Below are 16,440 nucleotides of genomic sequence, written 5' to 3' on the forward strand. Positions count from 1 at the left end.
AAACATTTCATAAATTTGAAGCTCACGCTTCATATACCAAATCTCCACCCCTTCTTTCAATTTGTCTACAATTTTTTTCCTACTAGCTAAATACACAGTGATGAACAATTTGTTCTGCACAAATCACTCACAGCTCACAGCTCTGCAATCTCTGGGTCTTTTCCTCCTTTCCCCCCTTGAAGTTTCACAAATCATCACTTTGGTCTCATTCCTTGGAAGCCTCTGTGCAGAACACCTTTCCCCACTGATTTGTCCTCACTCTCCCTTGCACATGTTGCTTTATTATTGTATTGTTGCTCATCATCTGGTTGGGTTTAAGAATATAAAAATTATATATACAATACCCACCTACATACAGAAGAAAAATAAGATTTCAATATTGCTCTGTACATATATATAAATATATATATGCATGCACATGCATATACTGTGAGTACAATATATTTTCTATATATTTACACCATGTACACATACATAGGTGTATAATATGTGCAAAAAATAATTACATATTCCCTGATTTATCTCTGTTTGCAGGCATATCCTGAGAAACGTGAGGCACTCACACTTTCACATTACATATTTGCTAAGCCCATGAAATTCAGTGTGTTTGTGTACATTTCAAACAAAGATCTACACAGGCTCTTCAAACACTGCCAAAACAAGAATGGGTGACTTGTGGGTCAGGTGTTATTTTCCCTGACTCGCTCCACAGCCAGGATTCCAATGTTTTCATAACTCCTACTGTTTGCACCCAGCTTGCCTGGTGTTACAGTCGAGATAAAGCCTCATGCACGCCTTTAGGCTTTTCACGCCTCAAATATTTTGCTAACCCCCAAATTTCAGCAGGGTTTTTGGGGGTGGGTGGCGCTGATTTGTCAGACAAAAGAGGAGCAGCTGGAACAAGCTGCGAGGCTGATCTGGAGATGGAAGGGTCCGTGTCCTGCTCCGAAGGGAGCTGATGACGCACAGGCAGGAGTTTTCTTAGTGTCATGTTTTATTTACAAAACACACAGTGCCACGATCTCCCTCCAGCAGCAAAACTTGCGGATCCTGCGCGTTCCTTTGCGGAACCTGGCGAGGAGCTTGGGGCTGGCGGCTGCTCCTGAGCCTCCAGCTTTGCCTTGGGGCTCTCCAAGGACTCAAGCCTTGTGCAGAAACTGAATGAAACCTCATTCCCAGCCAGCCACCAGCAGGATTCCTGCTGGAGACTTCCTTACACTCTTCTCATGGGTGTATCCTGCACACCAGAGCCAGGCCTTGATTTCCACCAAGCTGATGATTTCCCAGTCTTAACAGCTGGTCTCCATCTGAAATCTCCCCCCAACAGCAGCTGTCAACACCAATGACAAGTCCATCTCAAGCTTGTTAAAATCATAGTTTTGATACCAAAGGTAAAAAAAAATCAGCTCAGAAAATGTTGAGACAGGAGATTTTGACACGAGAGAAGTATGATTTGCCAAACCCTCCTAGCAGGTTTTTAAAATTTTTATTTATTAAAAGTTGATGTGCTTCACAGGTTTCTGGTGAAAGGTATTTTCAAATGGAAAAATAATCTGTTGGTGAGTTTTGGAAGGTTCATACTCTCAAAAATACTACCAATAAAACCCTTCTCATATAAAAATGTCATAAGTCCCTTTTTTCCTAATATAGCAGTGACCACAATAGGATTTTTCCTGCTCCAGCTCTTCGGATTAGAAAAACCCATCACAGTCCACACTCTCGGTGAATTTCTAAGATAAATCCGACTTTTAATGCTCCAGGATGAGGCACAGGAGCAATTTTGATGTGTCCTGTCTGTGGCTGAGCATCCTTGGGCAAGCATGACCATCGTCTGCCCTGCTGCTTGGAAAAAGAGGAGAAACAGCTCCAAAGGAGGCTTTGTCCTACTTTAAGTGGAGAACAGCCGTGGCGGATCAGTTGACGCCGCTTTGGCACCGAGTGGAGCCCCGTCTTCCCCTCTTCCTCAGGAATCCCTTAGCCCCGCCAAAGGGAGTTGCATAACTGGCTGGAAAGCTCTTGTGGGCTTCCACAGGGCTCAGCTGAGCTGTTTTCTGAGGGGAAAGGGAAAAAAATCATGGATACCAGCTGGTGCTGTACACCCAGCAAAGGGTTTTTTTCCCCCTTTTCCAGCTGGTTTATGGTGGGGTGAGCACGGCTTTCCTTTCCCATTGCAGTGTCAGCAGCTCTCAGCAGGGCTCACCTGGACGTGGTGGTACAGAAGGATGTGAGCAGGCCTTGCAAAACAAGGAGAATCTCAAAGTGGGACATTTCTGTGCAGCTGCAGCCTCACGTGGCTCGAAGGCAGCGCATTGTGGATGTTCCTCATTGCACTGGCCAGAGATGCACATTTGCAGCCTGGGACACGGCCTCTGATCTCAGCCCAGCTTCATGGCTGAGCTGCTTCTCTAATTAAAACTCATGAAAAAGCAGGAGCAGGAGGGCTGTCAAGGGACCAGGAAAGTGGAAATAGGATGAAGGTCTGGCGATTCACTATTGGTCAAACAGCTGCTGTGCTTCTGCCAGTGAGAGACACACCACTGAACATGAGATGCAGGAGCAAGAAAGAGACCTTCCATGCAGCCCAGAGATCCCTAATTCATTCATTCATGGCTTTTCCCATGGAAATACAGGTGAAATATATGGCAAATCCCACCTGCAGGTGCCTGAAGGCTGGTGCACCAAAGCCTTCCCAGGGACAGGTAACAAGTGTACAGAGGGCACTTTGAGAGTTTTGCTGATCCAGATTTTGTTTTCCCTTACACTCCTGAAATTCCAGAACAATGCCATTGGCAGTTCTTGGGCACCTGGGATTTCTGCTCATATGCAGCATTTGGAAACGTGGTCCATTGTGGAAGTAGCTGCCACGTATTCCTATTTATTTGTTTCTATTCTCACCTCCTCCTTGCTGCTCTCCACTCGCCAGCCTGGCTGATTTTCAGGAGCTGGGCTGCTCTTACGTAACACTGCGCCAAAATTGGTGCAAAAGGATTCAGAGGGATCTGTGGCTGGAATCACCTTTGATCCCTGGATTCCCTTCTGGTTTGTCCATTCATTTTGGGCACACCACTGTGAGCTGCCAGGGCATCTTTGCCCTGGCATCCCTTGGGACACATCCTCTGCCACCAGCATCACTCAGGTCCTGGTGTCCAGGCCATTCCATGAGTGCTGCCTTGGTCACAGCTGCCTTGTGATCCCATCCTGGCTCTCCTGGGCATGCAGGATCAGCTTCTCCCAGGTCTCCAAAAGAGTGTGGCCAGAGTTTAAGCCTGTGTAATTAGCTGTCATTAGCCAATTGAGGGAGTGTGTATAAAACGGATTAAACTCGCTGAAATCCCCAGCCCAGGTTGAGCTGAGCTGTGTTCTTGGCTCAAAAACCTGCACCAGCATCCAGAGGATGCCTTAAGCAACTTGAGGAAACCCTCTTTCTCCTGGGATGGTGCTTCCTCCAGGCCATGGGCAGCTTCATCTAAGCAAACATCTGGAATACCATGGACATTTGGGTTTAGCCCAGCAGCAGAGAGGGAAAACTTGGGCTGGACTCAAGGTAAAGGTGGGCAAGGTTATCATGGCACCCATGGAACTTTGGGTGCTGCTGTGAGCTGCTTCACAGCAAACACAACCCTGGGAGCTGCAATCCCATCTCAGGGCTACAGCAGAGACAGATCCAAAGTGATGGAGCCCGGTCTCTCCCACGCCGCTCTCCAGCTTGGTGCCTTTCCTGATGAATCACGAGTGTTTTGGTCTGGATGTGGTGATAAATCCAAGTGCTGAGAATGACAGAGTGCACAATGGTGGGGTTTAGGCAATAAATCAGCTTTTTACGTCAATGCTTCCATGCAAACGTAGCTGTGAGGTGGCAGGTGAGGCAGGAGAGTCAGGAACATTAATCTGGTGGAAAAGGGAGCCTTGGAAACTTGCCCCTTTTGTTCCAGTCTCTTCTCTGCTGGAACTCCATGTTTTGCTTCATGTGATTTTTTTTTTTTTTTCTTTTCTTTTTTTTTTTCTTTTTTTTCAGTTTAGAAGTAGATACCTTGTTTGCAGGAAGAATCCCCCATGTATTTGTGGATGAGATTCATCCCAGGGCAAGGCTGGGCTTGGGGGAGATCTCAGCGTTGCATTGGCTCTGGGTCAGCCAGGCAGACACAGGTGGCTGATGTTAAACTTCTGTCTCAGAGTGAATGGCTGTGGACACCAGCAGTCCATTCCTTCCATTTAGAAAGCAAAATAGAGATTAGAGGAAGTGTTCACCCCACAGCCAGAACAGCTTTGATGATTCCAGGATGCATTTAGGCTTCAAATGTGTCATGACATCTCACTTCTGAATTCTGATCCAAGCAGGGAAGAGACACCCCATGTGAGATTCTGCATTCCCTACAAGGATCAGGATAACAAATCAACTTTCTCATTGATCCTACACATGCAAGGTGATGCAGGGACAGATCTCTTCCTGTTATGCCCTAAAAGGAAAAGTGGATTTTGAGACCATGAGGCAGAATTTTAGAAGGAAAGTAGTTTATGAAAGTTTGTACCTGCCTGAAGTTGCCTGATGATAACTGTCACAGAGCACTTTTCTCAACAAAACCATTTCTTCCCAGGTAATTCAGCCTGAATCACAAGTCTCTGGAGGTGAAGGAACATCTCCAGGGATGGAGAAACCTGCTGGAGGTCAGAGAAGCCCCTTTCACCTGCACGCTTCAATCTCTGCAACCTTCACTCGGGGGTCTCCAGCCCTCAGACTCCACTTTCAATCCTTTTCCAACACCTTTTGACTTCCCTGCAGAATTCCTGCTGTAATTTTTCCAACAGGGGATGAGGAGGGGACCAGTGCAGGCTGCTCCTGGGTGATTCCATGCACCAAAGGATTCACACCACAAGCTCCTCAGGAGAGGGGCTTCTCCTCACTCCAACCCCACCCTGGGTGACGCCCCCTCTGCCAAGCCGTGCTCCCTTTGTCACTTCTCCCAACACAACCCCAAACAAGTGTTGGGTGGATTTTCTTCCTCAGTAGCATGTAGGTCACAGGAGAGCCTTAGGGACCTGACAGCTGACATTCATCCTCAGCTCTGAATCCGTGCGTCAGGCTGTCTGGAGGCGATAGAAGTGCAGTTGCTGGTGAGACTGACTGTCTTTTGTGTGGCTTCAATTAAACGTCTTTCTTGGCGTGGGATAGTTGTCAGAGTTCTTTTTTTCTTTCTTTCTCTCTCTCCTTTTTTTTTTTTTTTTTTTTTTTTTTTTTTTTTTTTTTTTTTTTTAAGAAAGAAATGGTTTTGTTTAGATATATATATAGAGAGAGAGAAAAAGTCCCACCTGGCTTTTTGGAAGGGTTTCAACTGCGATGTATCAGATCCCATATTCTTCTATAAAAAGGTGAGCTGTATTTTTCAGCTGAACTTTTCTCCCTTTCATAGCTGCAATTTGGCACAGACAAGGTTGCTGTGGCAAGGTCACTGCCCTTCCCCAGCCAAGAAAGGGAATCCATGGCATGTGCCAGGGTTAGTGATATGGAGGCAATGCTGAGGAAAAAGATGGGGTGGGCACAAGCTGTGAGTTGACCCCCAAAACCATCATTGAGGTCTCTGCAGGAGCTCTGGGGTGGCTTGAGGACCCTGGGAGAGGCGAGTCCTGGGTGCTGTGGAACCTGCCCTGGTGATGAGATGCTTTCAGCAGTGACCTCTGCAGAGGACCCAGAGGGGTGGTCCTGGCACAGCATGTGCTGCTTCTGCCAGCCATAGAATCCCAGAATGGTTTGGGTTGGAAGGAAACTTAAAGATCATCTCATTCCAACCCCTGCCACGGGCAGGGACATCTTCCACTATCCCAGGTTGCTCCAAGCCCTGTCCAGCCCAGCCTTTGACACTCCCTGTGATGGGGCAGCCACAACTTCTCTGCTTGAGCCTCAGTCTCTTTCTCCTTCCACAACACTGTGGGCAACAGGTTAAAACAAGGCAAGCAGCCACCATGGCCTCTGCCCTCTTTATTCCTGCACCTTTTTGAATTTTAGTTGCTCAAATGACCTTTTCCAGACCTGGGTGACCCCCTCCCACATTGCTCAGTGTCCCTTGTGCTGTGACTGTGAGGAGCTGGTACAGGGCACCAGCTCTTTTCTGCTTGACCGCAGACACATTTTAATTAATTTAATTTTTTTTAATGGTTAAACTTATATTTATTACACATTTATTTACTATCAAGTGTGCATATTGCAGTGCCTCTCTCTTCCCAGCCCTAGCTCGTGAAGGGACCTGCCCAGTCTCATCCAGACTCACTCCTTCCAGCAGCAGCAGCAGCAGGCGATGCCAGAAATGCTCCGGGAGCCGCAGCACCTTGGCAGAGTAACATTTGCATGAGAAAGCAGGGAGCGGGGAGAAAATAAAATCTAAAGGTGAGGAGGTGTGAGTCACTTGGTGAAACTGCGGTACTGCTGCTGAATTCCCCGGGGCTTCAAACCAGGGCTTCAAGGAGAGATTGGAAATCCCAGGGATGAAAGTGGCCAGGAGAACACACTCGATACTTCTGTGGTGGGAGCTCGGCCACTCTAGGAGCTCATTCCTGTTTGGTGGTTTTTATTGTGCTCTGATTAATATGGAAATTGTCACGTCTGCCCAGGCTGGGTGAACACATCCCTGTGCTGCCACTGATCCTGCTCTGGAAGTGATGAGGATTGTCCCTGGCTCCACTGGGCTGCAACAGGAGCACAAAGAGATGTTTTAAATCCCCTGCTCACTGCTCCTGGTTCTTGCACAGCCTTTAAATGCTGTGCCATCAACTGCTTGATTAATTAATGCTCTTCTGTTTCACTTGTTTGATGATGATGTTCAGAGATGTGACTGAAACTCCAGGGCGGGGACAGCCTCATGCGCTGAAACTGGCTGGACGTGTATTTTTAGTAAAAACTGTTTTTTCAGCTCAGGATTTCAACTTTCTGGTCATTTCCTCATCTCTCACTGAGCCACATGCCAAGTCCTTTCTGCTGTTTATGGCAGATGTTGAGGGTTAAAATAATCTGGGAGGAAAGTGCTCGGCTTTTGGAGGGAGAAGGAAGTGAGCAGCTGGATGAGCTCTTGCTGCTCATCAGCACCAGGCACCCAAGCTTATAGCAAAACTTCCAGGGAGCTCCAGTTTATATATATCACTGTAGAAATAAGGACTTGGAAAAAGCACACAGAGGATTTAAGGCCATTCCACGTTATTGCTCAGCTCAGCTAAAAGAAGTGAGGGATCACTTTGTTGTCCTGGCCTGGAGGTGATCACAGCAGGGCTGTCTGTCCATCCATCTGCCCACCCAGGGCTGCTGCTGGCCTGTCCCAGGCCCCAGGAGCAGCAGAGGGGCCCAGGGGTGAGATGGGGTGAGCCAGGGGGTTTTGCCACTTCAGCAAATATTCCTTAAAGTGTTTCCTCGCTTCTGCCTGCAGGCAAGGATTGAAGCCAGGAACGCTGTCAGTCGTGTTTGTCCTGCCAGCAGAGCTCACCTTGGAGGTGTCAGCCCTGCAACGGTGCTTTACCTGCAGTGCACCTCTGCAGCCTCCCTGGCTGCATGCACCCTAGAAAATGCTTCCCTGGCATTTCCCTCCTTACACCCCAGATTTCCAAGCAGTCAATAGATGCTCAGAGCACTGAGAAGCTTCAACACACGGATGGGGCAGGGGTCTGTGGGCTGCCAATGCAGATGTGCTTTGGTGTTTGCCTGCCGAGGTAGTTTCCTGTGTCCTGGCAGGACCAGGTGTGCCCAGGGAGGATTCTTGCTGCCAGAGCATCAAGGATACAGGGACTGTGAGGCAGCAGAACATCACCATGTGGTGCTGGCTGTTGGCTGCCTCACCCTCCCTCACTCCCAGATTTGGGGACACCCATTTTCACTGGAGGGACAGATGGATGGATGGATGGATGGATGGATGGGACCAGCTGGGCACAGGCTCCTGTGTGCCCTCCCACCTTCCACTGAGATTTCAGAGCTTGTTGAACCATCCTGCAACCCAAAAGAAGATTTTCCACCAGCGAGGGCTGTGTCTGCCCTCTGAGAGCAGCGCATCCATCTGCCTCCTCTCTTTCTCTTGCAGGGGCAGAGAATTTGACAATTAAAATGGAGCTGGCAAGAATTAATTGCTTGGGAGACAGCATGGCTGGCTGGGGCCGTGGGGACAGCACAGCACAGGGCTTTAAAACCACAGATGGGTGCCCAGTGGGATATTTTGCCAGCTCAGGAGGAGATGGGCGAGAGCTCAGCCGGGGAATACAGCGCACAGGCGGATTTCTAGAAGCAGCACAAGTTGAGCTGGTAAATTATAAAATGCCACACTTGAGGTCTGTTACATAACGTCCCTTTACAGAACCTGGGAGCTAAATATAAAAAGGGAGCTACATTTTGGGCTGGTGTAAAACGATGCTCCAGAACGGGTTTGTGTGGGAAGGAGGCTCTGCAGCGCGGCGAGGAGCGGAAAGGCTTTCGGGACCCTGGGCTTGCTCCCAGCCTCTGTCGTGTGTTTTCTCTGCAGCCTCACCAAAACCATGCTCTCCCCAGGTCTCAGTTTCCCTCTCTTTAAATCAGGGAAAATGAAACCTCCATTTCCTCGCAGCTGCGTTGTCAGGATTAATTCATGTTTTCAAAGTGACCTGAGGATCTATAGAAACCCGAATAGTGTATCATTATCCCGATCTAAACTTGGCACAGAGTATCAGCAGGCCAAATTCCCCTCCCACACTGGAGGAGAAGGGGTTGTGTCAGCAGAGCCGAGAGGAAAATTCCAGCCGCTGTTCCCAACCAAAAAATCCAGAAGAGAAAAACCCTTTTCAGGCTGAGACTATTTTATTTCCCGTGAGGAAATTCCCCCTTCGTTAGCTCTGAGTAGAAGAATCAGCTCCCACTCAAATGGGCTCATGCTGAAGTGCAGAGGGGGTTAATGTGAATTTTGGGTGGCTCTTCCTTCCTCTCTTGGTTGATGGTGACGTTGATGGTGACACTGGGCTCCTGCAGGACACGCTGCCACCTGAGTGGCTCTTCAGCTTGAAGGTGGCAAAGCCAGGAGCATGTCCCATGGGAAATGCAAGTGGGAATAGAGCAAAGTAGAGATGCAGAGAGATGCTGTCTGTGCCAGCCTTCTTGGCAATCATTTGGGGCTATTTTACCTTTTTTTTTTTTTTTTTTTTTTTTTTTTTTTTAATTCCACTACCAAACCCAGCATGGTCCTCAGTGCTCTGCTTTGCTCCCTCTCCATCAAAAGTTGGGAACAACCCGGCACCTCTTCCTTCTCCTTTCTCTCTGCACACAAAGTGAAGACTACAGTAACTACCCAGATGGATTTCTGGGTCAAGTTTGACCACCGAGTTTGGAAGCTTGGGGAAGCCAGGTATGGACTGAAGGACAGCTGAGGCATGGGATGTCAGGGGAAAGCCTGGCTGGGGGATGATGCCACCACAGCTGTGCTCCTGTAATGATGGAGAGACACAAAGACTGAGCTGGGATCAGCCTGGTCCAGCTTCTGGTCAAAGCAGTTGTGTGGCCCCTCCAGGTACAAGGTGTGGTCTCTTAAAACCACCTGATCATCCAAACCTGATCCTGTGCCTGTGAAAACCCATCCAGATCGCTGGAAAAAAATGTTTTCTGACAGGATGGAGATTTGCAAGGGAGTTGCCAAGCAACTGGCGCAGCTCTGCCGCCTCCTGCTCCTCTCCTCCCTCTGAGCAGTGAGCAGGCCATGGCTGCATCCCTGGATCCCTCTGCCCCGGCCAGCCCAGTGCTCCTGGGCTTTCCCAGCCTGCCCCCACCTGCCTGGGAAGGTAAAAGTGGGAAAAGCAGGGGCCACTGATGGCTGGTGGGAGAGGATGCTCCTGGCTGCTGGGGATGACTTCCCTGCACATCCAACAAATCTCCTTCAGTGGCAGGGTTAGAAACAGGCTCCCTTTTCCAAGCCATTTCCAAGCTGTGCAGCTCCCTTTTGAACTAGTCCCAGAAATGTAGGAAAACACCCAGGAGGATTCATTATAACCCAGCTTTGATTCATGTCACCTCTGCATTTCCTTGGAAGCCGCTTCAAATTTACGCTGAGAGAAACATGCAGCCCAAGCCCTTGGGATTTTTCTTTGCTGAAGCTTTAATTTAAATGAACTCTTGAGTAACAACTATTACAAAAATCAGCTGATGTCTCTTGCAAAGCCTTGGACTAACCTCAAGAGCCGTGAGCGGCGGCAGACGGGAGGGGAGGCACTGATAGCTGGGATCTTGCAAAAGATCAGTTGCTGAGCAAAGTGGCAATAAACAGCAAACCCAGCCAGCTTGGAGAAATGGCAAATGGACCAGAGTGTTCAGAACAATCTGTTCCTGCTCCAGAGCAGGGCTGTGGGGCAGGCAGCAGCCTGGGAAAGCGGCTATTCCTGGCGGGAGCAGGTCTGAAATCCTGCCTCAGAAAAAAACGGCGGGGCCAAGCCAGGCTAATTACAAGGAGACATGTCCTAAATCAAACAAAAAAGGCTCTGAGTGGTTTTGCTGGGCTGACTCCTCTCCAGGGAGCTTTCTGCTCCTGTCTCATCCCGTGGACCTGCTGGCTGCCGTGTCCAGCCGCCGGGTTAATCTTGGGCAAGGCCAGTCTGAGCCACTCTGGGTGCTCTGCCTGTGCTTGGCCGAGCTTTTACTGCCTGATATCGTCACCTACTTAATCAGGCATTAACGTCACTGAGCTGGAGCAGAGCAGTCGGTGCGCTCAGTTTCTTCCCGACATTGTGGTTGCTGCTGGAAGGGAACAAGAGTGCCCAAACTTCTCCCATAAAGCCAAAACTGAGGAGACAGGAAGCTCTGGACTGTCCATGTCAACATCCTCACAGCAGGCTGGGCCTGGGGTGAGATTCATCCAGGAAGATTTGTTTTAGTTGTGCTTCTTTTCGTGGGGTTTGTGGGCTCCTCAGGATACTTTCCTCCTGTGCTTAACCCAGAGATCAAGTGGCCTTCATTTGATTTGGAAAAGAATGGGATGCAGACGGTGCAGAACACCCATCCAGCAGTTTAATTAATTGCCTTTAAATGTTAATTCAGAACAGTTTCCTTGAGTGATCTTATATAGGCAAATCCTCAGTTGCCTTAAGCCACTTCCAGAGCGTGTTCAACTAATCAGGTATTCTTAGTCCTGAGCAGGAGCCTTTGCACAGGACTGTAATCAGGAATGATTAATTGGAAATAGCTCTTCTAAACCAGGCTGTACCTGCTGTGCTCTCCTGTGCTGCCCCAGAGCTGACATGGGGCCACTGGAGTACGTGGAAAAGAGAATTTCCTTCCCAATTCTCTCAGTGATGTGCTGCTTCCTCAGCCACAAACCACCCCCCCAGTGCTCCCCAGCTCAGTCTGGCAGGGAGAGTTTCCAGCACAGTGTCTGGATTTGCCAACAGACTTCCCTGGGAAGAATGGGCTGTGGGAGGTCATAGTGGGAATTTATTAGCTCGGCTCAGCCGTGGCCAAGTGCTCTGCCAGACTTTGAGAGTTGGTGTATTGCATATCCCAGCCCAGGGCAAACCCCTGCCTCCCTCCTGCTTGGGTGTGATGTCCCCAAAACTGCTGAGGGATCAGCAGCACCACTGAGAGTAACTTTGTGCAGTTTTGCCTAAAACACAGCAGAAAAAAAGTCATAGAATCCCAGAATTATTAGGGTTGGAAGGGACCTTAAAGCTTATCCCATTCCAACCCTGCCATGGGCAGGGACACCTCCCACTGTCCCAGGTTGCTCCAAGCCTTGTCCAACCTGAGACACTTCTGGGGATGGGGCAGCCACAGCTTTTCTGGGCAGCCTGTGCCAGGACCTCACCACCCCACGCTGTCACAGAGAGCCCTGCTCCATGTCAGACACAGCCTCGTGTGACAGTGGTGTCTGTGATGGCTCTGTCCTTGAGTCCCCTGTTCTTGTGCTTTAGCTAAAATCATCCTGCAGAGTCTGTGTGCTTGTTACGTGCCAGGTTTGACCTCAGCCCAGTGAAATTTTTGGAAGTCTCTTCTTTCTGTGCTTTCAGCACATCCTTGACTATTTTCCTCCTGCATTCCACCCCTGTGGAAGCAGCCTTTGAGCAGTAATTCAGCACGGTGTACCTGCTGCAGCCAGAGGTGGCTGGGAGTTAGCACAGATGGATGAAATCCACGTTATTTGGCTCTGCTGGAGTGGTGGAGCCTGCTGTGGGAGAGTTTTACTTTCCTAAAGTCAAAGTTTGGGGAAGTTGCTCCTAAAGCAACGCTTGAAATAAAACCCAGTAAAGCCACGGAGGAGGCAGTTCACTGCTGGAAATCACATTTCACTTGGTGTCAGCAATTCAGGAGAAAACCATCTGCAGGAAATTACGATGACAATTTCCTCTTGGAGTGTGGAGAAATAACAGCTGTAATCGAGGAGGCAGCCAACAGCCTCCTCTCCCCTTACTTCTACCAATTACCCTGAAAACTTTAAAGTCATTTGTCTGTACAGAGATGTCTCGACCCCCACCCAGCAAGGACAGGCTGGAAGAAGTGATATTTTCTATGTATATTTGAAATGAAACCTCTCCTCTAAAAAAAACACAGAGCAAAACTCAAGCCAGTTGCAAAATGCTGCAGGTCTACAACTCTCAATATGTTCATGGGGGTTTTGGGCCAAAACTGGTCTTGCCTGTTGAAAGCTGATTCATGCACATGTGAAGATAACATTCACCAGAGGAAAGAATTAAAAACCTGGCTAGAAAATGTGATCATGGGACACCATTCACAAGCCAGGTCTTGGTAAGGTGACACCACGAGGCCAAGTGATCCCTCCAGGTCCACAGGACAACATTTACATGGGCAGATGGTGATAGGACGAGGGGGAATGATATTAAACTAAAAGAGGAGAGGTTAGATTGGATGTTAAGAAGAAATTATTTACTTAGAGGGTGTTGAAGCACTGCCATAGATTGCCCAGAGAAGCTGTGGCTGCCCCATCCCTGGAAGTGGCCAAGCTCAGGTTGGATGGGGCTTGGAGCAACCTGGGCTAGTGGAAGGTGCCCCTGCCCATGGCAGGAGGTGGAACTGGATGAGTTTTAAGATTCCTTCCAACCAAAGCCATTCTAGTTCTACGATTTCAGCAAATGGACACAGCATGTGTCTGAACTCAGAGCCTTTTCTCTGAGGTTTTAGCCATCATTTTGTTGCCTGAGAAGATCTTTCCCCACCACCAGCTGCCTTAGCAGTTGTCAGCATCTTCCTGCTCATCCCGGCACTGCTGCTGGAGCTGACGAGAGTTTGATTATGATTTAATCCAGGCTTTTAGAGGAGGGGAAAAAAGAAAGTTTTGACAGTTCCATATATAGCCCTCTGACTCACCGATTTCATGTGTCAAACACTAAAGACGGGTTAAGTAGAATTAAGTTCTGGATTTATTATAAATAGGCATTAAGTAACATGAATGTATTACATTTGCATGAAAATATGGGCCTGATTCTCCTGCTTGCCCCAGAGATTTTGTTTGACGTTGATGGGACGCTCCCAGCTGGGAGCTCAGCTCAGAGCCAGCCCAGCTCTGACCATCCCCTGCAGCCCCCGTGAACTGGACCCAGTGGAACAGGAAAACCATTGCTGGAATCAGGAAAAGTTTACACTGCTTGCACAGATCAGAATTCATCCCTTAATATAGTACAATGAGTTTTAATTAGCCCCTAGATCTGCTGCTGAAGGAATAATTTCTGCGTGTCAATCAGCGCTAAAAGTACTTGTTAAATTAGGCAAAATTGGTTAAGTTGAAAATTGCGTAGAAAGTCACTTTTCTTCTGTTTCTCTCAGAGGCTGGGGGAATTTTTGGATTCAAATGATATGGACAATCTCATCCTGCTCCAAATACTGTTCTACTGAAAGGTCCATCCAGACAATGAAGTCACCCTCACTGGGAGCAAGTGTGACAGACAGGCATTGTTTGGGTGAAAAGAGTCCTCTTCAGTCAGATCAGTGCTTCTGCAATGAGGGAGACAGACACAGACTCTACCAAATCAGAGCCCTCCTGAATAGTTTAATTTACTGACTTGTTCATTGCTAAACAATTGAGAATTGGCCCATGGAGAAGAACACAAAAAAAGGACAGACAATATGGGCTGTATTTTCAGGCTGGACTAGTCCAACCCAAGGAAAAACAAGGTTTTGAGTGGCATTGTTTCTGGAAAAATAATGCTCACCCCTGCACCTCTACTTTCATTGGGAACTGGGGGTTTGGCCCTGTTTCTGCTGAGGGTGAAAAGAAGGGATGTGCCCTATAACACACCCAGGGCCATTGGGACTGAGTGACAACCTCACCCCTGGGGAGGTATTTGTTGTCATTACCCCACGGAGCTGTTGATCATGCAAGAACAGCATGAAAAGCTCTGGGAGCTTCCCCCAGCCCTGGTGGGATCCTCAGGCTCCGCTGCCTTCCCAGCACGGCTCTGCCCTCGGTTGTGATTTTTCTTATCAAACACCACATTCCGCTTTCTGCCGTGAATATGATTTCCTATAAATGCCTCCTCAGAGCCTGTCTGGCTGGGAATTAGCCTGGAACTTGGTGGCTGGGCTGTTAGCTCATCAAAGTCTCTGGGATAACGGGGAAGTGCCGATGCTCTGGTCGGGGATTTTGCTCGTGGCTTTGAACTCGCTGCAGCTCTGCAAACTGGGACAGGCTGCCCTTTGCTCACCTTCAGCACTGCTCTGCTCCTCTTCAGCCCACAGCTGAGTAAGCAACTCCAGGGCTAAAAAACACAGCCCCTGTGCTCCTGCCCTCCAGGGATCTCAGCGTTTGCACAGTCCCTGGGAAGGAGCTGGCCACACGCTCCAGCTTATAGGGAAAGGATTATCGTGGCTCTTATGACTCAATCCACAGCTCCTGAGTGCTTCCCTGCATGGAAGGGAGAGATGTGGGCATGGAGCCTCAGTCTGTCCCCTAATCAGCCACCTAACAGGTCCCAGTCCCCAGGACCCTTCCCCAGTTTGGCAGCACCAGCCATTGCTGCTCCGGATGCCAACAGCAGTGGCAGTGAGGTGGTGATGGTCTCTTTATGAACAAAACATATAAAAACCAGGCTGGAAGGCAAAAAATCTGGACGTGGAGCTGGGATCAAGATGGGGAGGGAGTGGCAGCCCTAATCCCAAAGCACTGTTGGGGATGGTGAGCCCCTGGCTGCTCCTGTTGGAGCAAAAGGCTTGGAATGCCAGGTTATGGGTCAGTTCCAAATGAGGGTTTCTATTTGCTGTGGACATGCAGCCAGGGAGGTGCTGGAGCATGTGCTTCAGGGCATGGAAATCCCTTTGGTCCATGTATGTGAGGTCCCAGCAACTCCTTGCTTGATCCATCTCGGTGATCCATGGAGCACCATCCTCACTCCATTGTGGTGACACTGCCATGGCAACCAGGCTGCAATTGTTCCATGGAACCTGGGGCAGAGCAGGATGGGACTGGGACTAGTTTTCTTCTAAGTTCTCCCCTCTCCTGAGCTTTCCTGCTGGAAACAGGGGTAGATCTTTGGGAACACCCAACTGCCACCGTGGTTCTCTCTCCTGGCTGGGAGAGGTGCCCTGTGTGGGGCCAAGCAGTGCCAGGGGACACAGGGGGACCCCAAGGGACTGCAGTGTGGCTGCTGGGGACCAGCTCTGGTGGTAAGGGATACAGAGTCCACCCTAGTGCCCTCCTGGCATCAAGTGGGACAGGGGGGCTGAATCCAGGTGTTCTGCAGGGATTGTGCCCACTGCCACAGGGCTGGGGGGACTGGCCTCACCGGAATTTCTATGGAAACCCAGGTACTGAACGGGGTGGAACAGCTCAAACCATCTGTTCTTCCCCTACTTATAAAACTCAATAATTTCACGATGACATCACCAGAAATGCTCTCCTTTTATTCCTCTTGCAGCCATCTGTGATGGTTTCCTCATGTGCCAAACACGCGAGCGGGTGCTGAGGAATGGGCAGGAGGACACAACCCCCCCGTTACTCCTGTCTCATTTCTTCCCTTGGAAAGCAGTCCTGCACCTGGAGAGTTTCACTTGTTCCCCTTCCTGAGGCGTCTACAGAGCAACTGGCAGAGCTAGAAGGAGAAAATGAGGGTAAAAAAGGACAAACTAAAGCTGAACTTCACAGGGGCTGTGGAGGGTCTGCTGTGGGGATCTTACCCATGGAAATTACACATCCAGCAGTGGGAGCCAGCTTTGCTCCTGCCAGCGAGGTGCTGCTTCTGCTGCCCTCCTGTGCCAGGAATGAGGCCCTGGACTGAGATTTGGGTGTTGGGAGAGGCAGAGTTGGGCAATTTGAGTCATCTGAGGACACAGGTAGTGGTGTGTCTAACTGCCTTCAGTGCTTGCCTGCTGGGCAGTTTCTCAGCTAAAAGTCACCTTCTGATGGTTGGGGACAGGGGCACTGCTGCTCCACCCCTGGACAGCCAGCTGGGCTCATCCATGTCCCCAGCACCAGTGGCTCTGGTTCTGACTCATGTGGTCCTCACTGTTGTGCT

This window comes from Zosterops lateralis (assembly GCF_965231275.1).
Source record: "Zosterops lateralis genome assembly, chromosome: 17".
Classification (NCBI taxonomy): Eukaryota; Metazoa; Chordata; class Aves; order Passeriformes; family Zosteropidae; genus Zosterops; species Zosterops lateralis.